The sequence below is a fragment of the Pristiophorus japonicus genome, chromosome 5 (assembly GCF_044704955.1).
Source record: "Pristiophorus japonicus isolate sPriJap1 chromosome 5, sPriJap1.hap1, whole genome shotgun sequence".
Lineage (NCBI taxonomy): Eukaryota > Metazoa > Chordata > Chondrichthyes > Pristiophoridae > Pristiophorus > Pristiophorus japonicus.
The window spans coordinates 111010935-111034847 of record NC_091981.1 but is presented as its reverse complement, the minus strand read 5'-3'; positions in this window follow the sequence as shown (position 1 = coordinate 111034847).

The window sequence follows — 23913 nt, the reverse complement described above, 5'->3', positions numbered from 1 at the left end:
GGTGTTTTGAGAATAGGCGAGAAGCTGGCGAAGTGAAAATCCTTTTTTAACGCCCACGCCTGAAATATTGTCCATTTTTGAGCGATAAGTTCATAAGTGAAGGTTCTAGCACAATGAATCTTTGGAGAAAGATTAACTGTGGTGTTAACAATCCAGCTTCGCACTATACAGATAATAACTTCCTTTCTGTGACAAGCATTCAGCTCTTTGCTTTGGTAATCATGTATAATCAACACTGAGACAAATAAATTGTGAGATGCAAGTTTGGGCAGTCTCAATCCATTTTCTGCAAGACCTGGGCCCACAGGATTAAGCTGTCCCTGATTTGTCACCAATCAGCAATGTAATTCAGTGATGATTGAATGGCTGGTGTGGGAAACAAAAAATATTATGCTGGTTCATTGGGTGGAGCTCTTCTGTGTTTTGGCATTGGAGCATGTGATTGGGACAAGGTAGAGAGAGCTTTTTTCCGCATTTAACCATGTTATACACGATCCCGCAGTGTTTGATGCTGATAGTGGAGTCGAGATTTTCGGATATGGGTATGGTTTCGATCTGAATGTTTAGAAGTGGGTTTTTCTGAGGTCATTGCATTAGCATAATGCTTGGTGCAAATTTTGATGTGCAGGAATCACATTAGTGGAAGTGAAAAATTGCAACTAAGTGGCATTTAAAGTAATGGCGATAATTAAAGGGAAGTGGCAGAATAGGGTGACAACATTCTGAATACCTTTGTAAAGGTTCCAACAGCACCTCAACCCATGCGCTGGCTTTGCTAATGCTGAGGGGAGATAGGTCTAAGAAGTGATGAGCAAAAGTGAAAGGAAATCCAAGGTACAGGCAGGAGTTTGCAGACAAGTGACAGAATACCCTAGCATCTCACCCTCTAATGTTTTTTGAAATGGATGTGGTACTACATGAGGTGGTTGTCAGGAGGATTGCCCTCTGTGCAACTCCATAGAACCATATCCATAGGTCAGTGTTACAGCCTGCAGGGAGGTGGAGGCAGATTGAAGGCTGATGGTGACTAGTACTACACTGGCTGTGCCAATCCTATGCTGCAGGGCAACAGCAGCTAACTAGCAGCAGATGGTACAGCTCTGGACGGGAATCACTGATCACCCACCAAATAGTCATTGCCAGGTAAGTGCAACACTATCTGCAGATATGGTGGATGACATTTTGGTGGATGCAGCCAATCTGGCTTTGCTGGCTGTTGAACACCTTTCGTGCTGCATCACTGGAAGTATGACGTACTGTGAAGAGGGTACATCTGCGAATGCCTCCAGTGTTGTGGTTGGCCAGGTCTTCACATATGTTAGTAGTGGCTACTACCCTACTACCCCCCTGCACTAATCTTCTGCCAAATTAAGGTATGTTCAACTCTACAGCTGTGGCTATAAACTAACAATGGGTATTGATTTGCCTGCTTGGCTACCCTCTGCTGGTGCTGTTTTTATTCACAGGATGTGGGTGTTGCTGGCAATGCCAGCATTTATTGCCCATTCCTAATTGCCCTTGAGAAGGTGGCGGTGAGCTGCAGTGCATCGTAGCAATTTTGTTCTGATACGACAGTGGCTTGCTAGTGGCTGTTTCAGAGGGCAGTTAAAAGTCAACTAAATTGCTGTGGGTATGGAATAACATATAGGCCAGAATGGGTAAGAACAGCAGGTTTCCTTCCCTAAAGGACATTAGTGAACCAGTTGGGTTTTTACAACAATCAATTTCATGGGCATCATTACTGATATAAACTTTTTTTTAAATTCCAGATTTATAAAATTTACTGAATTTAAATTCCCCAACTGCCATGGTGGGATTTAAGTCTCACATACTAACCAGATTATTTGCCCAGGTTTCTGGATTACTAGTCCAGCAACATATCCACTATGCTCCCATACCCACATACAGATCACAGCAATTGGTGGGAGCTGTTTACTGGGAACAAAAAAATGTGAAAATATATCACAAAGGCTCATGAGGATCGACAGGTCAGTAGAAAAAGTGAAGAAAATGTTCAAGTAATACTTTTAAAACTTCAGAATCAATTTACTTATTGGACCCTTTAAATCAACTACCATTCACAGGTGATTCCCCCATCAACACTGGATGTCCATTTTAACGGGCATCATTTGGAACTGACATTCTGGGCTCGATTTATCATACTGAGGTGGGATAGAGGCGGGCCACATCCAGGGAGGGCTGCGACCCCGTTCCTGACTCCATCTCAGCAAATCCCACGACTTTCCCCTGATTGGGCTTGTTAAGCTCGCCCTGCAAGGTTCCCGGCCAATTAAAAGGAAGCGGGTCTGATGAGGTCATTTCATGATGCGTCATCAGCCATTTTCCTTAAAGGGACCATGCCCATGTTCATTTTGACAGTTGTACTGTTGGTGTTCTGCAGCATTGAGGTGCTGCAAACACTGATGAGCACTGCACAAAGGTACACGGCTGCACCCAGGCTCTCCCATGACGCTCCCATGACCCCCTCCATAGGCTTATGGAGGGAGTCATAGCACACAGGGAGGTTCTCTTCCCTTCCCATGGGTGGAAGAGACCTCCCCAGGAGACCAATGCAGCCTGGTTGCACATTGCACAAGCAGGGATGTCATCCGGAGAATCTGGCTGCAGCAGCGCAAAGCTTTCAATGATCTCAATAGATCATGAAATGTTACTGCAAATCGACACTCAACCTCATCGTGCTGTGCCACTCATCACATCCCCATCACTCTGCCTTCCCTACCCTACTCCTGCACATCCTTTCTCACATCAGCTTACCTTGCATCTCCACCCAACCCTCTCTATCTGCATTATCACATTCGCATCTCACTCATCCTCATCCTAGTCTAATCATACCAACTAACAACACACAAGGGTAGGCACTTGAGTCTTTTATCCAATTTTCATATTTAAAGTTTATATTGATGTGTTCTCAAATATTGAAATCTTTATTTTCAACACTTGGACAATTCTGTGTGCACCTTTGGAAGTGGTTTAGTGAGTTGTAGTGAATGGTGAGACATAACGGTACCCCTGTAATGATGATGAGTGTGAAAGGAATGGCTTGGGCATTGCAAGGATGTTTTATGGTGTTGGTGTGGGGTGGTGCCAACTTGGCGCATCAAGTGGCAGCCAGGGTGGATAGCATCAAGTGAAGTCAATCTGGCCATGGTGAGGCAATCCCTGGTGTCCCGGGCAGTAATGAGGTCAAGTGTTGATGCCCTGTGTCCTGTGCAGCATAAGTTGATTGCAGAGAAGGTTGGTGTTGTTGGTGATGCTAGTGGGCCTGGTGATGTTGGTGTTGGGGCTGATCGTGATGGGATTCTGAGGACCAAGGTGAGATTTTTTTCAAAGGCATCGATGCTGCTGGAATAGATGGCAGCTGAAGTTGAGATGACAGAGCGATCTGTCAGTGGTGATTTCATAGGATTCTATAGGATGTAGGATATACAGCACAGAAACAGGGCGTTCGACTCAATCAGTATATGTTGCCGTTTATGCTTCACTCGAGCCTCCTCACGTCTTTCCTCATCTAAATCTATCCACTTATGAATAATATCCTTTATTCCCTTCTCTCATATGCTTATCTAGCTTCCCCTGAAATGCATCTATACTATTCGTTTCAACCACTCTTTTGTGGTAGCGAGCGCCACATTCTCAACATTCTTTGGGTAAAGAGGTTTCTTCTGAATTCCGTATTAGTTTTGTGTATTAAAGTGTGTTAAAAAGACAAGCCTAAAGGCTCTGTGCCTCAATGCGAGAAGTATTCAGAATAAAGTGGACGAATTAACTGTGCAGATAGCAGTTAACGGGTATGATGTAATTGGCATCACGGAGACATGGCTCCAGGGTGACCAAGGCTGGGAACTCAACATCCAAGGGTATTCAGCATTTAGGAAGGATAGACAGAAATGAAAAGGAAGCAGGGTGGCGTTGCTGGTTAAAGAGGAAATTAATGCAATAGTAAGGAGGGACATTAGCCTGGATGATGTAGAATCTGTATGGTGGAGCTGCAGAATTCCAATGGGCAGAAAATGCTAGTGGGAGTTGTGTACAGACCACCAAACAGTAGTAGTGAGGTCGGGGACAGCATCAAACAAGAAATAAGGGATGTGTGCAATAAAGGTACACATCGTGGGCAACTTTAATCTACATATTGATTGGGCTAACCAAACTGGTAGCAATACAGTGGAGGAGGATTTCCTGGTGTGTATTAGGGATGTTTTTCTAGACCAATATGTCAAGGAACCAACTAGAGAGCTGGCCATCCTAAACTTGGTGATGTGTAATGAAAAGGGACTAATTCGCAATCTTGTTGTGCGAGGCCCCTTGGGAAAGAATGACCATAATATGGTAGAATTCTTTATTAAGATGGAGAGTGACACAGTTAATTCGGAAACTAGGGTCCTGAACTTAAGGAAAAGTAACTTCGACGGTATGAGGCATGAATTGGCTAGAATAGACTGGCAAAGGATACTTAAAGGATTGACAGTGGATAAGCAATGGCAAACATTTAAAGATCGCATGGATGAACTTCAGCAATTGTACATCCTTGTCTGGAGTAAAAATAAAACGGGGAAGGTGAAATTGATCTTTATATTTCACCGGTACGGTGATACGACCTACCACAGGAATTTTCTCTCCCAAGTAGCCTCGCAGCTCAATCTTCTATAAATATGTGAAGAGAAAAAGATTGGTGAAGACAAACGTAGGTCCCTTGCAGTCAGATTCAGGTGAATTTATAATGGGGAATAAAGAAATGGCAGACCAATTGAACAAATACTTCGGTTCTGTCTTCACAAAGGAAGACACAAATAACCTTCCGATTGTACTGGGGACAGTAGGTCTAGTGAGAGGGATGAACTGAAGGATATCTTTATTAGGCGGGAAATTGTGTTAGGGAAATTGATGGGATTAAAGGCCGATAAATCCCCGGGGCCTGATAGTCTGCATACCAGAGTACTTAAGGAAGTGGCCCTAGAAATAGTGGATGCATTGGTGATCATTTTCCAACAGTCTATCGACTCTGGAACAGTTCCTATGGACTGGAGGGTAGCTAATGTAACAACACTTTTTAAAAAAGGAGCGAGAGAGAAAACGGGTAATTATAGATCGGTTAGCCTGACATCAGTATTGGGAAAAATGTTGGAATCAATCATTAAGGATGAAATAGCAGCCCATTTGGAAAGCAGTGACAGGATCGGACCAAGTCATCATGGATTTATGAAAGGGAAATCATGCCTGACCAATCTTCTGGAATTTTTTGAGGATGTAACTAGCAGAGTGGACATGGGAGAACCAGTGTATGTGGTGTATTTCGACTTTAAAAAGGCTTTTGACAAGGTCCCGCACAAGAGATTGGTGTGCAAAATCAAATCAATGGTATTGGGGGTAATGTACTGAGGTGGATAGAGAACTGGTTGGCAGACAGGAAGCAGAGAGTCGGGATAAATGGGTCCTTTTCAGAATGGCAGGCAGTGACTAGTGGAGTGCCGCGGGGCTCAGTGCTGGGCCCCCAGCTCTTTACAATATACATTAACGATTTAGATGAAGGAATTGAGTGTAATATCTCCAAGTTTGCGGATGACACTAAACTGGGTGGCGGTGTGAGCTGTGAGGAGGACACTAAGAGGCTGCAGGATGACTTGGACACGTTAGGTGAGTGGGCAAATGCATGGCAGATGCAGTATAATGTGGATAAGTGTGTGGTTATGCATTTTGGGGGCAAAAACACAAAGGCAGAATATTGTCTGGATGGCGGCAGATTAGGAAAAGGGGAGGTGCAACGAGAGCTGGGTGTCATGGTTCATCAGTCACTGAAAGTGGGCATGCAGGTACAGCAGGCGGTGAAGAAGGCAAATGGTATGTTGGCCTTCATAGCTAGGGGATTTGAGTACAGGAGCAGGGAGGTCTTACTGCAGTTGTACAGGGCCTTAGTGAGGCATCACCTGGAATATTGTGTTCAGTTTTGGTCTCCTAATCTGAGGAAGGACGTTCTTGCTATTGAGGGAGTGCAGTGAAGGTTCACCAATTCCAGGATTGCTGGACTATCATATGAGGAGAGACTGAATCAACTGGGCCTTTATTCACTGGAGTTTAGAATGATGATAGGGGATCTCACAGAAACGTATAAGATTCTGACGGGACTGAACATGTTAGATGCGGGAAGAATGTTCCCGATGTTTGGGAAGTCCATAACCAGGGGACACAGACTTAGGATAAGGGGTAGGCCATTTAGGACTGATATGATGAGAAACTTCTTCACTCAGAGAGTTGTTAACCTATGGAATTCCCTGCCGCAGAGAGTTGTTGATGCCAGTTCATTGGATATATTCAAGAGGGAGTTAGATATGGCCCTTATGGCTAAAGGGATCAAGGGGTATGGAGCGAAAGCATGAAACTGGTACTGAGGGAATGATCAGCCATGATCTTATTGAATGGCGGTGCAGGCTCAAAGGGCTGAATGGCCTACTCCTGCACCTATTTTCTATATTTCTATGTTTCTATATGTCAGGATACAGAAGGATGCTAGATCGGTTTACTATAAGCCACGTTCCGTACCATATGCACTCAAGGAGAAAGTTGAGGAAGAACTCAAAAGACTAGAGACTGAGAACATTATTTGTAAGATAGATCGATGTAATTGGGCTACACCCATTGTTGTTGTACCTAAGTCCGATGGTAAGGTAAGATTGTGTGGTGATTATAAAGTAACCGTAAACCAGGTTCTAGAGGGTAATGTCCCCAATACATTGCCGAATATAGAAGATTTGTTCACAACACTGACAGGTGGTCAGATCTTCTCAAAACTGGATCTTACGAATGCCTACTTACAGCTTGAACTAGATGAGGAGTCCAAGTCATGTTTGACTATAAATACTATCTAGGCCTATACCAATTTAATAGGCTACTGTTTGGAGTGTCTTCTACCCCTGCCATATTCCAAGGGGTGATGAACCAGATTTTGCAAGGTATTGAAGGGGTAGTATGTTATTTGGATGACATACTAATTTCAGCACCAAAAAGGCAAATTCATAATAACATGTTGAATGAAGTCCTCAAATGGCTAGAGAAGCACAGAGTACGAGTGTCTGCTCGTAAGTGTGAGTTATTTAAAAACTCAGTAGAGTACTTAGGGTACAGAATAGACACAGATGGTTTACATCCAACCATGAAAAAATTGGATGCAATTAGAAATGCACCCACTCCCAGGAATGCCACTGAACTTTGTTCATTCTTGAGTCTTTTGAACGATTATGGAGAGTTCCTACCAAATTTGGCAACAGTATTACATCCACTGCATTAACTTTTGAAAAAACAGGTCCATTAGAAGTGGTCAAAAGAATGCGATACAGCATTCAAGGAGTGTAAAAGCAAATTTGTAGAACCATGTTAGTTCACTATGACATATCTAAGGAGATTAAGCTAGCATGTGATGCCTCTCCGTATGGAGTTGGGGGCAATGATCTCTCATGTATCATGTAGTGGGGAGGAGAGACCAATTGCTTTTGCTTCTCGCACTCTCAATGCCAGTGAGAGTAATTATGCACAAATTGAAAGGGAAGCTTTGGCATTAATTTTTGGGGTCAAGAAGTTTCACAAATACTTGTATGGTCGTAAGTTTACCATCGTTACGGACCATAAGCCCCTAACAGCAATCCTCCATCCAAAGACCCCAGTTCCAATATTAGCTACAGCCCGAATGCAGAGATGGGCTTTAATTTTGTCAGCATATACATATGATATTGAATACAGCCGATCAGCTAATCATAGTAATGCTGATGCAATGTCTAGATTGCCTTCCCCATCACAAGTTACACCCAATAGGGAAGAAGTGTTTTATTTTTCATATATTGATGAACTGCCAGTCATAGCTGAAGAGATTGGTAGAGCAACCAAACGTGACCCAGTGATGTCAAAGGTGTATGAGTATATTGCAAATGGATGGCCAAACCAGGTAACAGATAAAGATACACATCCATTCTTCATTCGTAGGAATGAATTATCAGTCGATAAAGATTGTATCATGTGGGGTGCAAGAGTAGTTATACCAAATAAATTCAGGTCCAAATTATTGGGAGACCTCCATGACTAGCACCTGGGAATGTGCTTGACCAAGAGTTTTGCACGCAGTTATTTATGGTGGCCAGGTCTTGATAAAGATATACAGTACATCGTGAGTCAGTGTACGACATGTCAATCGGTAAGCAAGCAACCATCACCAGTACCATTACAGCCATGGAAATGGCCACCCAGGGTGTGGCAAAGGCTACATATTGATTTTGCTGAATTAGCAGGACAAGAATTGTTCATTGTGATTGATAGCCATTCGAAGTGGGTTGAGGTGTTTCCAATGTGGAAAATAACAACAAGTAAAACATTGGATATTTTACGAAAATTATTTTCTTCATTTGGACTCGCTGAAGAAATTGTTTCGGATAATGGACCACAGTTTAGTTCAGAAGACTTTGCACAATCCACGAGCAAAAATGGCGTGAAACATACCAAGGTTCCACCATACCATCCTGCTTCGAATGGTGCAACAGAGCGCACTGTACAAATTGTAAAACGTGCCCTCATAAAACAAATGTTAGATCCAAATCCAAGGAAACGACAGTTGTCATTGGATCACAAATTGGCTAATTTTTTGATTATATATCGAAATACTCCTCATACAACTACTGGTAGAACACCAGCAGAGTTGTTTCTCAAACGACAGCCATGAACCAGATTCTCGTTGTTAAAATCAAATTTTGCACAGTCCGTAGAAGAGACACAATTAAGATAGAAAGAGAATCATGATAGAGGTAGAGTAAACGAGAGAAGTGTGAAATTAAACCAGAAGGTGAGAGTGAAGAACCATCACCATAAATGGTTAAAGTGGTTACTAGGAAGAGTGGTGAAGATACTTGGTCCTCGCACATATTTGGTAAAGATGTTTGATAATGGACAGGTTAGGTTTGTTCTTATTGATCATATTTTACCTACAGACATGGAAGGAGTTGAAAGTGGGAATGATTCAATTATTTCTGACTCATCAGATAGTTTTGATACACCAGTAGCAAATCCTAAATCCAATGTACTGGAAACAAATCCAGGAGAGAATCAGAATGAAATTCTGAGTCCGAGTCAGGAAAACAAAGAGCCTGAAGTTAGAGTGAGTTCAAATGAAAATCAAGGAAATTCCGTGGAGGAAAATGTTCCTCAGGATGAGCCTCGAATGAGTGTGAAATTGACACCATGTTTGGAACGTTCTGTTCGAGAGCAAAGGTATCCTCTTTGAAACAGAAAACAAGTGCTAAAGTTAAATTTGTAAATATGGAAAAAAAGTAAGTCTATATCCTGTGTTATGTATAAACATGAAAGTTATGTATGATGTTTGTTATATTAACTTCTTCATTAAGGAGGGAGAAGTGTAATGTCTGTAAGCTTGTAATGTTTGTAGCTCCACACTGTGGATGTGGACGTATTGTGTACTGCAACTGCAGAGTTAATAATTAAACAGAACCAGGCAGATTCCGCAGGCTTCCGAGAGAGCTGCCTGCCATGTTAGGAGCTATGTGTGCTTTGCTGTGCGAATATATCACAGTTATAATTTCCCGCTTCTAGATTAAACCACTGTCCTAGGTTGAAGAGCAAAAAACCTTAATTCTCAGCAACCAATCACCTACCTACTGTCCTGTGATGTCACTCCTTGTTTTTGGGGGGAAATCGTCGCTTCCAGTTAGGTCCATGCTGTCTCTCCGCTCGCTGCTTTATTTCCCACCGCTGCTGCTTCCAGTTAGGTGAGAGAGGTTACTCCAAGGAGGTGAGACTGGATAGAGAGTTCACTCCCAACACTTCAAACCTCCATAAAGCTGAAAAGTTTATTCCAAATCATGAAGGCTCCAGCTCCTAAGATTGGAAATTGAATAGCTGTGAAATGGTAGCGTTTATACCACTCTTGCAGCTGTCAACTATTCACAGCAATGGAGAGTCATTGAGAACTCAACACACTTACTTGACGTGATCTCCGAGCGCTGGGAACTTCGTGCAAAAGCTGGAAGAATGGTAAGTACCTGCTTAAATGCTTTTTAAATACCTTTAACAAACTGCTAATGATTTGAATTGGGTCCCCCGCCACTTGGTGTCAGGTCTGTGAAGCGCAGGCAGACCCGGCATTTGGGAAATTGACATGAAGGCGATTTGAAAGCGGGCTTCCACCCCGCAATCAGTCGCTGCCATTTTGACAGCTGACCTGCCTCCAAATTCGTTATTGCAGTGACGGTAAAATTCCAGCCTCTGTGTGCAGCATATTCCCCCACCCTCCCCAAATGAATATTTAAAGTAAGGTTCTGCTTTCTTGAGGTGAGCACTTCCCCAGCTGACGAAATTGATCTGTGGAAAATAGGGCTGATGCTAAAATTGGCAGAGTTCTGGCAGCAAAGATCACTGTTCCGATCCTGGCCACTAGTAAATGGCACTCCCAAATGGAAAATAGAAGGGTGTTGCATTTGCAGTGCTAATGTCATACCTTGATGTGCATGACATTCACCAGAAAGCATTTACATTTCGAGGCTAATTGCCTCCGTTTTCTATGTATTTTTATAAATTCCAAACCATGCAGTTCTTACATCTGTAACTTGATATCATCAAGCAGTTTAATCACATCAATAATGCACCCGAGGAGCCATCAGCTCTCTCAGGTGTATGCAAAAGATCCCACGACACTATTTGAAGAAAGGCTGGGGTTTTCTGCTGATGTCCCCGCTGCTATTTATATCTCACCCAGCACCACCAAAAACAGATAAACGAACCATTTATCTCATTACTGCTTGTAGGATCCTATTATGTGCAAATTGGCTGTAGTATTTGTTGATGTTACAACAGTGTCTACACTGCAAAAATAACATGATGATTGTCATCATCATAGGCAGTCCCTCGGAATCAAGGAAGACTTGCTTCCACTCTTAAAATGAGTCCTTAGGTGGCTGAACAGTCCAATACGAGAACCACAGTCCCTGTCATAGGTGGGACAGATAATTGTTGAGGGTAAGGGAGGGTGGGACAGGTTTGCCGCACGTTCTTTACGCTGCCTACGCTTGGTGTCTGCATGCTCTCGGCGATGAGACTCGAGGTGCTCAGCGCCCTCCCGGATGCACTTCCTCCACTTAGGGTGGTCTTTGGCCAGGGATTCCCAGGTGTCAGTGGGGATGTTGCAATTTATCAGGGAGGCTTTGAGGGTGTCCTTGTAACACCTCTGCCCACCTTTGGCTCGTTTGCTGTGAAGAGTTCTGAGTAGAGCGCTTGCTTTGGGAGTCTCATGTCTGGTATGCGGAAAATGTGGCCTGCCCAGCGGAGCTGATCAAGTGTGGTCAGTGCTTCAACGCTGGGGATGTTGGCCTGGTCGAGGACGCTAATGTTGGTGTGTCTGTCCTCCCAGGGGATTTGTAGGATCTTGCGGAGGTATTTCACTGTCTTCAGGCCAGGTCCAAGACCACCCCAACCTCTGTCGTCGAGCTACAGTACATGGACAACGCCTGTGTCTGCGTACACACAGAGGCTGAACTCCAAGACATGGTTGACGTATTTACTGTGGCGTATGAAATCATGGGCCTTACGCTAAACATCCGTAAGACAAAGGTCCTCCACCAGCTTGTCCTCGCCGCACAGCACTGCCCCCCAGTCATCAAGATCCACGGCGTGGCCCTGGACAACGTGGACCATTTCCCATACCTTGGGAGCCTCTTATCAACAAGAACAGAAATTGATGACAAGATTCAACACTGCCTCCAGTGCGCCAGTGCAGCCTTTGGCGGCCTGAGGAAAAGAGTGTTCGAAGGCCAGGCCCTCAAATCTGCCACCAAGCTCATGGTCTACAGGGCTGTAGTAATACCCACCCTCCTGTATGGCTCAGAGACATGGACCTTGTACAGTAATGATTGTAAAGTATTTGGGGACTCCTGAGGTTGTGAAAGGCACTAGATAAATGGAAGTACTTACTTAAAACACTTTCAACAAAACAAATGTTGTACCCCATGAATTTCCTTGGAATGATTCCTGTTCCACCCCTATAAGCACTATGGTTCCCGTCACATGATGGAGGGGATCAGCTCCAAGGAAATTCCCCACTGTTATTTTAGATTTTCTTTATTCAGAAATGCTATAAAGACAATCCTGGTGTTGTATTCAGTAGTACTTAGTACTACTATAGTGTTTAATACTACAATGGTGATGGGACTCCCGCTCTAATCTACAGCAGTGGCTAGTTGTTTCCTTGCTATTGTCTTTCACAAGCATGCAGTGGTTATCACAAGATGATTTGTTTGCTTCCTGAGATGTGCTATACTTGTATGTGATGAGTTTTGCTGTTCAGCTATAATGATGTTGAAATCTAAGAACAAACATATTTCTTGAATTTTGAAAAGTAAGTTTGTTAATTTGATGTTAACTGAATATATTTTATGTCTCTGTAAATTAATTATAGAATCATAGGGCTTAATTTTGCCTGGTGATTTGCGCCGTTTTTTTGGTGCATGCTGCTTTTTTTGGCGTAGGTTTTTAAATTAATGTTTCCCCAAGGAATCTGCGCCAGCATAACTGAGTTAGTTATGATTTTTTTTAGATTTTTTTTTACGTCATGGGGGTGTTACCTCATGTCTGCGGCAGTTTTCATCGTTTTTCGAAGGTTGCCCAAAAAATAATTCTCTTAGGTCGGCGAATCTGGCCATTCCCAAAAATACCTTCTGGCGAGTTAAGAGAAAGCAGCGCACATTGAAAAACCAGTGCAGAAAGACCCCATTCTTTTTCATCAAAGTTTTGGAGGGAGTCAAGAACACTTTAAATATGCATAATAAAGATTTAAAATTTTTACCTACAACGGAGTAGATGGAAGTTTGATGGAATTCTGAATGTTTTATTTTCTTTAAACTCAAACGCCACCTCTGAATGTCTGCAAACAGGGCCGAAGGGTCGGAGCATCGGCCGGCAGAATTGGCCCTGCGCCCGGACATAGGGGCTTGGGGCTCGGCTGCAAAACAAGCCCAGCGGGGCGGGGCGGGGAGGTGGCATTCGGAAAAAACACAAGACTGCACGAGGCATCAAATGAGCCCGAGAGGTTGGGGGAGTGGTGTTAAGGTGCTGTTGAAGGCAACCAGAAGAAATCACAAGACTGTACTAGGCATCAAATGCGGGGGTTGGGGGGTGGGGGGATTTCCGATCACTGCACTTGCTCAGACCTGAGTGTAATGCTGAAGGTTGAATTAAATGGACTCCCGGTGTCACTGGAGCTGGACACGGGCGCGAGCCAGTCCATTATGAGCAAAAAGACTTTCGATAAATTGTGGTGCAGCAAGGCCTCGAGGCCAGTCCTGACTCCCATTCGCACTAAACTGAGAACTTACACAAAGGAACTGATTCCCGTAATCAGCAGTGCTACTGTAAAGGTCTCCTACGATGGAGCAGTGCACAAGCTACCACTCTGGGTGGTACCGGGCGATGGCCCCACACTGCTCGGCAGGAGCTGGCTGGGAAAGATACGTTGGAACTGGGACGATGTCCAAGTGCTCTCATCCGTTAACGACACTTCATTTGCCCATGTTTTAAACAAGTTCCCCTCGCTGTTTGAACCCGGCATCGGGAAGTTCCAAGGAGCAAAAGTGCAGATCCACCTAATTCCGGGGGCATGACCCATCCATCACAAGGCGAGAGCAGCACCGTACATGATGAGGGAGAAGGTGGAGATTGAGCTGGACTGGCTGCAACAAGAGGGCATCCTTTCGCCGATCAAATTCAACGAGTGAGCCAGTCCGATTGTTCCAGTCCTCAAAGGAGATGGCACCGTCAGAATCTGTGGTGATTACAAAGTAACTATCAATCGTTTCTCCCTGCAGGATCAATATGCACTACCAAAGGCAGACGACCTTTTTGCGACGCTGGCGGGAGGAAAGACGTTCACGATGCTGGGCTTGACCTCGGCCTGCATGATGCAGGAGCTAGAGGAATCATCGAAGGGCCTCACCTGCATCTACACATACAAAGGTCTCTTCATTTACAACAGATGCCCATTTGGGATTCGATCAGCCTTGGCGATATTCCAGAGAAACATGGAGAGCTTACTGAAGTCAGTCCCGCACACGGTGGTCTTCCAGGACAACATCTTGGTTGCAGGTCGGGACACAGTCGAGCACCTGCAGAACCTGGGGGAGGTTCTTAGTCGACTCAACTGCGTGGGGCTCAGGTTAAAACGCTCGAAGTGCGTTTTGCTGGCGCCTGAAGTGGAGTTCCTGGGGAGAAGAATCGCGGCGGACGGTCAAGCCCACCGATTCAAAGACGGAGGCAATCGAGAACGCACCGAGCCCACAGAATGTGATGGAGCTGCAGTCGTTTGTCGGACTCCTGAACTACTTTGATAACTTCTTACCGGGTCTCAGCACATTGCTAGAATCACTGCATGCCTTACTGTGGAAAAGAAATGAATGGGTATGGGGTTAAAGCCAAGAAAATGCCTTTGTAAAAGTAGAAAATTGTTATGCTCAAACAAATTGCTTGTGTTGTATGATCCATGTAAGCATTTGGTACTAGCATGTGATGCGTCGTCATACGGGGTCGGGTGTGTATTGCAACAAGCTAATGAATCTGGGAAATTGCAACCGTTTTCCTATGCATTCAGAAGTCTGTCTAAGACTGAGAGAGTCTACAGCATGATTGAAAAAGAAGTGTTAGCATGTGTTTATGGGATAAAGAAAATGCATCAATATCTGTTTGGGCTCAAATTTGAATTGGAAACTGACCGTAAGCCACTGATACCCCTTTTTTCTGAAAGTAAAGGGATAAATATGAATGCATCGGCCCACATCCAGAGATGGGCACTCACACTGTCCGCATACAACTACGCCATCAGCCACAGGCCAATAACAGAAAACTGTGCCGATGCTCTCAGGAGTCTGCCATTGCCCACCACGGGGGTGGAAATGGCACAGCCCGCAGATTTAGTCATGGTAATGGAAGTATTCGAGAGTGAGCAATCACCTGTCACAGCCCGACAGATTAGAACCTGGACGAGCCAGGAATCCTTAATGTCCCTGGAAAAAATTGTGTGCTTCACGGGAGCTGGTCCAGTGTCCCATTGGAAATGCAGGAAGAGATAAAGCCGACCAGCGAAGATGAAATGTCTATGCAGGCAGAATGCCTTCTGTGGGGTAATCGGGTAGTGGTCCCCAAGAAGGGCAGGGACACTTTCATCAGTGATCTCCACAGTACTCACCCAATCATTGTAATGATGAAAGCGATAGCCAGATCCCACGTGTGGTGACCCAGTATCGATGCAGACTTAGAGTCCTGCGTTCACAGATGTAATACATGCTCGCAGTTAAGCAATGCACCCAGGGAGGCGCCACTAAGTCTATGGTCTTGACCCTCCAAACCGTGGTCCAGGATCCATGTCGACTATGCAGGCCCGTTTTTGGGTAAAATGTTCCTTGTGGTTGTAGATGCGTACTCCAAATGGATTGAATATGAGATAATGTCGGCAAGCACTTCCGCTGCCATCACTGAAAGCCTGCGGGCCATGTTTGCCATGCACGGCCTGCCTGATGTCCTTGTGAGCGACAATGGGCCATGTTTCACCAATGCCGAGTTCAAAGAGTTCATGACCCGTAATGGGATCAAACATCTTACATCTGCCCCGTTTAAACCAGCGACCAATGGTCAGGCAGAGAGAGCAGTGCAAACCATCAAACAAGGCTTGAAGAGGGTAACTGAAGGCTCACTGCAGACTCGCCTCCCGAGTCCTGCTTAGCTACCGCTCGAGACCCCACTCACTCACTGGGATTCCACCTGCTGAACTGATCATGAAAAGGGCACTTAAGACAAGGCTCTCGTTAGTCCACCCTGATCTACATGAACAGGTAGAGCAGGCGGCTTCAACAAAGTGCATACCATGATAGCGCAAATGTGTCATGCAAAATTGAAATCAATGATCCTGTATTTGTGTTGAACTATGGACAAGGTCCCAAGGCTTCCCCGCACTGTTGTGGCCAAAGAGGGGAGCAGGGTGTTTCGGGTCAAACTTTCAAATGGACTCATTCACTTTAAACACTTGGACCAAATCAAACTCAGATTCACGGACTATCCTGAGCAACCCACCTTGGCCGCTACCTTCTTTGACCCCCCAACATACACACCAGTGACAACCGACACCACGGTTGACCACGAAGCAGAACCCATCACCCGCAGCAGCCCAGCAAGGCCAGCTGCACAGCAGCCCAACGAGGGCCCCAGAAACGATTCACCAAAACCAGCATTTGCACCGAGACAATCAACCACGGAAAGGAAGGTCCCCGATCGACTCACCTTGTAAATAGTTACACTATTGACTTTGGTGGGGAGTGTTGTTTATATGTAAATCTGTAAATACCTTGTGTAGCCACTAGAGGGCTCATCCCCTGGAGTCAGAAGGGATCCCACAATCCCTTGGGAACACCTGTACTTAAGGAGGCCTCACAGGCTGGAGTGGCACTCTGGAAACCTGCAATAAAAGACTACGGTCAGACTTCACTTTGAGCTCACAGTATCTGGTCAGACTCTTTATTCATACATAACAGTAACAACAACAATAATTATAACAACAATAATAACAACCACAGCAGCAAAGAAAGGCTGCACCCATCTCTCCTCCACCTTATTGTAAGACCGCCCGCCGCGCTTGGTCTTGGTGACTCCACTACTCCTGCCTGCAGACGGTGGCACAGTGTTTCTGGGGTTGGTACCAAGCTTATTCTTTCTAACATCTCAGGTAAAGCACACCTGTTGAGGGTGGTAGGCGGCAGAAGAGCAGTGGGGGCAGGTGGCAATGTGGAGGGCCCAGCTTGGGGCTCTTCAGAGGCTAGTCTGGGTGTCTGGGGATTGGAGTGGGAGTGGCAGTTGATTCTGTCAGTGGGCATTATTACAGCAGCTACCTCTAACATTCCCTCCCTCATGTTGAGCAAAAGTGTCTCAACTACCTGCAACATTCCCTCCCTCATGTTCATTGAGAGTGTTTCAACTACCTGTGACATTCCCTACCTCATATTCACTGAGAGTGTTTCAACTACCTGTGATATTTCCTCCCTCATGTTTACTGAGAGTGTTTGAACTATCTGACATTCCCTCCCTGATGTTCACTGACATGGTTTCAGCTGACTGAGATATTCCCTCATTCATGGTCCCGGACATCATTCCCATTTCTCGTGAGAGTGTTGTTACTTCTTCTAACAGTCCCAATACCTCATCACCCACCCCACTGATGGTGTCCAGGAGTGATCGTGTAAGGTCAATGCTCTCTGCACTCATTGCCATCATCTGAACCACATCTGTTAGATGCTGCACCTGAGGAAATCGCGGTCAATCTCTCTTTCCCCTCCTCACCATGGGTGTGGCTCGCAGCATCCCAGTGGGACCCGCAGCCTGGGACGATGGGGCGCTGGGTGTGCCTCGCTACACCCCACCACTGGGACCTGCAGCCTCGGATAGTGGGGCCCTGGGTGTGCCTCACTGCACCCCACTGGGACCCACAGCCTCAGATCGTGGAGCCCTGGTTGTGCCTCGCTGCACACCATTGGAATCCCCAGCCTCGGCCAGTGGGAAACCATGGAATGTCCCACCAACAATCAAACCACTAGTCATGGAAGGGGCTGGCAACTCAATGGGCGGCACATGCAGCTCCTCTAAAGTGAGTACAAGAGATGGGGCTTCATCCATCCCCTCCCCATCCCCCTCATCCCCATGCTCTTGACCTGGAAGGTGCGATTGGAAGATGTTCTCCTCTTCAGGCTCGTCCTCGTCTGAATCTTCTTCTGCATCGTCAGGGTTGGCCTCCAGTTCTGCAAAATATAACAGAACAGACACATGGTTAGCAGCAGAGGAGTGGGCAGGATGGGTGGCATGAGTAGACTCACACAGCGCAGGCAGCAGGCTGATTTGAAGGAACACGATGAATGATAGCACATTGCATCAACCAAAGCGTTTCTGACGGAGACATCCCCATGAACCGAAGCATGGCTAGCCCGCGCAGTGCATAACATTTAGCAAAGCCAGACTGTGGAATTTGTAGGACTTACCTTCTCCCTCGAGTGTGGGCCCAGCTTGTGCAGTGATGGTTGCTTTTCTCCAGGCAGGACCCATCAAACCGGCAACCCTCTCTTCCAAGGGTGTCAGTGGCTGCATATTTGCCGGGCCTCCTCCTGTTCGAGTTCTTTCTCATTTGTTGTGTGCCACTTTCCTCTGCAAAGATAAAAATACAACTTTTTACAGAGGGTGTCTTTCAGCTGGGTGGGACATATACAGCTGGTCATGTTTACAATTGCAATTCCATTGAAAAATGAAAATATTACTTACCTTAACTACTTGACAAAGTCCTGCCACTTTTTGCACTGGCCTCCAAACCTCAGGATGGTCACCATTGCACAGTAATCTTGTGCAAGTTGGTTCCAGCATTTTTTCATTTCTTTGGGTGGAACTTTTATGTGACCTCTGCTGGTGTCCAGCTCCTGCCATCTGTTCTCAATCACAGTAACTAGTGCCTCCACTTCATTCTGTAAGAAATTCTTGGTCTTTGCACCACGTTGCATCTTGTACTGCAGCTCCGATTTTTCCAATGATAACTACAGTTCTCACACAGCATGCAACATTCTCATGTACACAACTGGCTCTTTAGAAATGGCCAACTGCAGACCAGGAGCTGTACTGCACATGCGAGGCCACAGAATTCACGTCAAAAATGCCCTTTTTTTTCGCGCATGCACAGAAAGTGCGGCATCGTTTTTTTGGCGCAGACAGCAGGCTCCACCCCCTGAGGTGACTGGACAAGCTGCATGGTGCCAAATTTGAAAAATACAGCGGGGAAACTTGGCACAAATATTTTTGGAGTACTTCTGGCCTAGAAAAATGGGCGTAACTCTGGCAATACTCAAAAAAACGGCTTTGGGGAAAATTGAGCCCATAGAATGGTTATAGCACAGAAGGAGGTCATTTGGCCCGTCAAGCCCGTGCCAGCTCTCTGCTTTAGCTATTTCCCCCTTTCACCCATTAAAATGATGTTGTGCTCTCCCTTGCGTTGCCCTCTCCCCCAGCACTGTAGGTTATTCCTTGGCTGAACGGGCAATAAGCAAACCTATTGTCAGACCTCTGGATGTGACACCAAGTAGTTGGCTGTTGGGATATGCATGACAGCAGTTCAGGGTAACACTTTGCTTCGAGTTCCCTTCCTATTCTGAAGAGAAGTCCTGGTATCTGCTCTGCAGGGCCCTCTCGCTCAGGATTAGGAAGTTGTCATATGGAGTGAAGGATGCTGTTTCAGCAGCAGAAATAAGAGCCCTGATGTATGTTCCTTTTTTGTGACTTCTCTCCTCCTCTCCTGAAGGTGAAAGGGTGAATTTCCACAGGTGCCGAAAAGACCTCTGCTACCTGACTCGAAGGGCCATATGTGAGTCTGGGCAGTGATTGTTGGCAAGCTCTGCAATCATGGCAGTAATCATAGCTGAGACAGTTTTCAACCTCATCCAATATCCAAAATTGAGCACTTTCCAAGAGGGATCTTTGGATGGTATTCAGGAACGGGAACCCTGATTCATTTTCTTCTCCCTGTTCCATTGGTGCTGGTCAACTACGGCACCCGGTTGCTGCTTTGACTAAGATCAGCTAACTTAGTGCAGAGTGCAGATCAAACTTGGGGAGCTTTCTGATCTGTATGGCTCAGTTGCATACAGTCCTTCGCCACTGGACTCGAACTGAAAATTAAAGTTCTCTATTTATCCATTGATCAACAAACTACTCTATATACTGGGGCTGGGCAAGAAATGCTATTGCTGATGTAAACTGTAATGGATGGGCCTTTTTTTAAAAACATTTTTCCGCCTTTTGATGATACAGTACCAACTCATGCACCTTCCCTCAATACCTTGCCATTTTTCAATAAAAACAGAAAAGGGGCACAAGGACGTTTTTGCCCGGGGGAGAGTGGTGCTACTGCCTCCCGGGAAATTGCCCTGGATGTTTGGGAGGTGCTGTCCCAGCAGTTCCACGCCCCGCTGTTAGCGCCCCGGGCCAGCGTGCAACCGGCGATGATATCAGCGCCGGGTGCACCGACCCCTCACCGACCCACGCCAACTTCTTAATTCCCCGCAGGGAAAATTGCCCCGCGGGTCGCGATGCTGGCGGACATCCACTCCTGGAGCGCTGTTTAAAGGGGAGGCCTGCAGTGCTCCGGGCCGCCATCCTGTTTGGTCGGCTGACTCTTGGGTCGGCCTGATCATGGTGACCCTTGCGTAGACTGGGCTGCCATTGTGCAGTCCGGCACTCCATCTTGGGTGACCCAGTAGCGGCCACCAGAGGGCCATGCAGAGTGTGCAGTGGCCTCCTCCTTTAATTGGAGGGGAGGGGCATTGTAACGCATCAGCGTTACGCAGAGCATCTGCATAGTGCTGGCCTCAGTGCCGCACTATCTCCCCGAGAGAATCCCTCAAAGGAAGCAGAGCGCCGCAGACAGCGTTCTGCTTCCTTTGAGGAGTGGAAGGCCCAATTCTGCGGCGGTGGTGGGACTTCCGGGCTAGGCGATAAAAGTCCCGGCCCAGGAAGGTTACTGCCCCCAATTAGGGCGAGGGGCAATTTCGCCCTCAAAGTGTTTCAAATGGACAGGAGCTTCATCAGTACCTGTAAAGAGAAAAGATGGACTGTGATGTTTCAGGTCTGTACCATTCAACAGAACTAATTCAGCAGTTCCAGTGAAGGCTCTATACCCAAAGCATCAGCATCTTTTATTTACAGATGGTAATAGAGCTGTTGCATATTTGCAGCATTTCTAATGTTTCCATTTTATCTCTGGCCATTATTCAGTTGTGAGTGTCAATGTGCAATTCAACTGTTGGGACTGAACTGCACTGACATTTCAATATTTGCTTTCTTTTATTGCAGTAAGTTAAATGGTCAGTCACTGACAGTTGTAGAGCAGCTACCACCCACCAATTTAAGATCAATTTTAATTAGCTAACATTTTTCTATACAACATTGGAACTGATGTCATGGGAACTGTGATTTAAAACTATTCAGCCTGATAGGTAATCTTGTCTGTACTGAAAGTCTTTTTACTTTAGAGTTTACTGTGTTGTGAAACTTGTTATAATCGTGTGACATTATTCCCTGTGAGAAAAGGGTTAGTGTGGTAGGAACTGTGTTTATTAGATTTTTGCGAATGCATATTTTTATTGTATTATAAGATCTTTTATTCTCCAAAAGACATTCCAGCAGTCATGCCCAGTGTAATAGTTCAGTGTGAAGCCAAGTTGGTGCTGGCATCTGGTGTGAGTGATCAGGATAATCTATGATTCTATGTTTCTATGATTCCACTTTCTGCCTGAAGCAGACTATCTATAGTGAGCTTAATCACTGGTCTGCTGGAATCTACTCATGCTTGACTTCAGTGGCTTCAATAAAGCTCTGAAAAATGCACTTAAATTGCTGCTGTAACTTGTTTCCACTGAGTATTCACTATACAGCTTGACAAAGTAAGTAATTTTTGTTATGAAACATACAAACGTATGAAAAATGACGAACAGGTATTGACCATCTGGTCCATCAAGCCTGTTCCACACAATTGCGAAATAGGTAGAATGTCCGAAATCTGGAAACCTCGGGACCGAGGCCATTACGGATTTTGGGTATTTCTGGATTTTGGAATGTCTTTCTGACGTCACGAATCCGGAAACGCCCGGGGTACCTGCATTGTTGACCCAGGAGCAGTGGTGCCTGTGGGTGTGAAGACCTGCAAGAGGTGGGTTGGAGTTTTTGTTTTTTGATTCTTGTGAGTGTTTTGTGAGTTTTTGTTTTTGCAATTTTTCTGGGCCCAGCTCACGGCGGTAAGCGGTTTGGCAGGGTGTCCGGATTTCGGAACATTTTTCGGACTCCGGACGGCCCTACCACGGATTGGCCCGGTGTCCAGATTCTGGAACATTGCGAATTTTGGAACTCCGGATTTTGAGCGCTCAACCTGTACCTTGTGTATCACAACATATACACTCCACCCCACCCGAAACCATGGGAGAGGGAAAAAAACAGATAAAAAAACCCAGGCCAATGTGGGAAAAAAATGTGGGAAATTCCTTACTTATTCCATACTTTTATAATATAGTAAGCTTCCTTATTTATAAGAAGTTGCATGGAGAAAGCAAAAAAGACAGGACCAGTGTACAGATTAATTATGTAGAGGGGCCTAATTGCATGTAGTAAATGTTTTTTGGGAGTGACGCTTGTGAGTTTCTGTGCCAAATTTCAAATCATAGCTCAATCTTTGCTACCTTCTTTCTGTTATCGAGTATCTTCATGATAATCATGTTTTCATGGAGCTGGCTTCTCTGCAGAAATAGCAAAAATACTTTTCCCGCAAAAAGAAGCTTCATAATCGCTGTTCTCCCAAACAATCTTTTTATTTATGATGTACAGCATAGCATTCAGACACAACAGCACCTCTTCCACCATCCTCACATTATCAATGTTGCTGTTTCTTATTTATTAAACAAAATGGTTTCTAATCAAGGTATGAGGATAATTTCAAACTTTGTGTGCTATGAGAATGGCTGATACAATTGTTTGCAATCAGTGGACTTCTTGGTTAAATAGATGAGTAAGACTTGAGTCGTTGTAATAAAAAGGATTTAGCTCTGAATGTGCACTTAATCCATAGCTGTAACTTCTCTGTCTGCTGAGTATTCACTATATAGCTTGAAGAATGAAGTAATGCAATAAACGAGAGCAGTTGGTGACAGTTCTGCCATGAAGACCCGACTGTCTGACCCAGGGCTAGGTTATGAAAGTCATTTCTCAATAATGCCTATTGATGCTCACAAACCATTTTAGTAGCATATAGCTATATTAAAATTGGTTATCGTTTTATTCTTAAGGGCATATAAAAATAGTTGAACAGTAATGCAGTTATAATCTAATAAGCTATCTTATTTGTATGTTGTTAGTAATGCATCGCAAATGAGAGTTACATAACATTCAACAACTATATGTCTAGTAATAATACTAATAATAATGCTGGCAGTTAGACTGCTGTAGGCTAATTTGCAAGCTTTGTAACTAGCTAACAGAAACTTAGTAATAATACCAGTAGTTTAATGTTACTGTAAATGTCTAATTTAAGAATTTCATAGATTTTTTTTCATGTACATTTAAAGTAAAGTGAAATTTAAAACGGATCTTTTTCTGGTAATCTCAGTACTAAGTAACTGCTAAATTGTTCAGAGAACAGTCATGTCACCTGGCACCCCATAGTACTGATCGTTGAAGTTGAAATTTGAGTACCATGACTTCATGAAACCGATTTTCCAACCCCTTCATCCCTTAGTTGGGCGGTGCATGCTTCCAAATGGCCGACAGGAGTACAGATCTATTTCCATGTTCAGCTCACAACACGGCCCAGTTACATTGCAACCAGAAAACACCACTGGCTTTTGGTGGGCATCAGATCGAGGGAGGGAACTTGTGCGCTTAAAGGCCTACAGCACTGTTAATTCCTGGTGCCGTCCAGGCCTTCTAGATACTGACAAAAACTGCAGTCTTTTGCCCTACAGCCCTAATATTCCTCCTTATTGGTCTATAAAGATTTAACACTTAACTTTCTGGAGATCCATGGTGGTTGCTGGCAGCTTCTTTCCATTCCTCCGCTCTGAAGGATCTGGCCAAAACTCCTAATGCCAATTTTTGTGGGTAATCCTCTTGCTAGGTGTTCACCAATTCATTACTGTCAATTTTAAACACTCCTGGCAGTTTCAGGTCAGATCACCAGCCCATGATGGGATTGCCCAAAGCACAAATGAAGCGTGCACCCAAGTTTATGGCTCTCTGTTCCAATTTCCCCTGCCTAAAGTCCCAGAGCCAGGTGCACAGGGAGCATTAGACAGA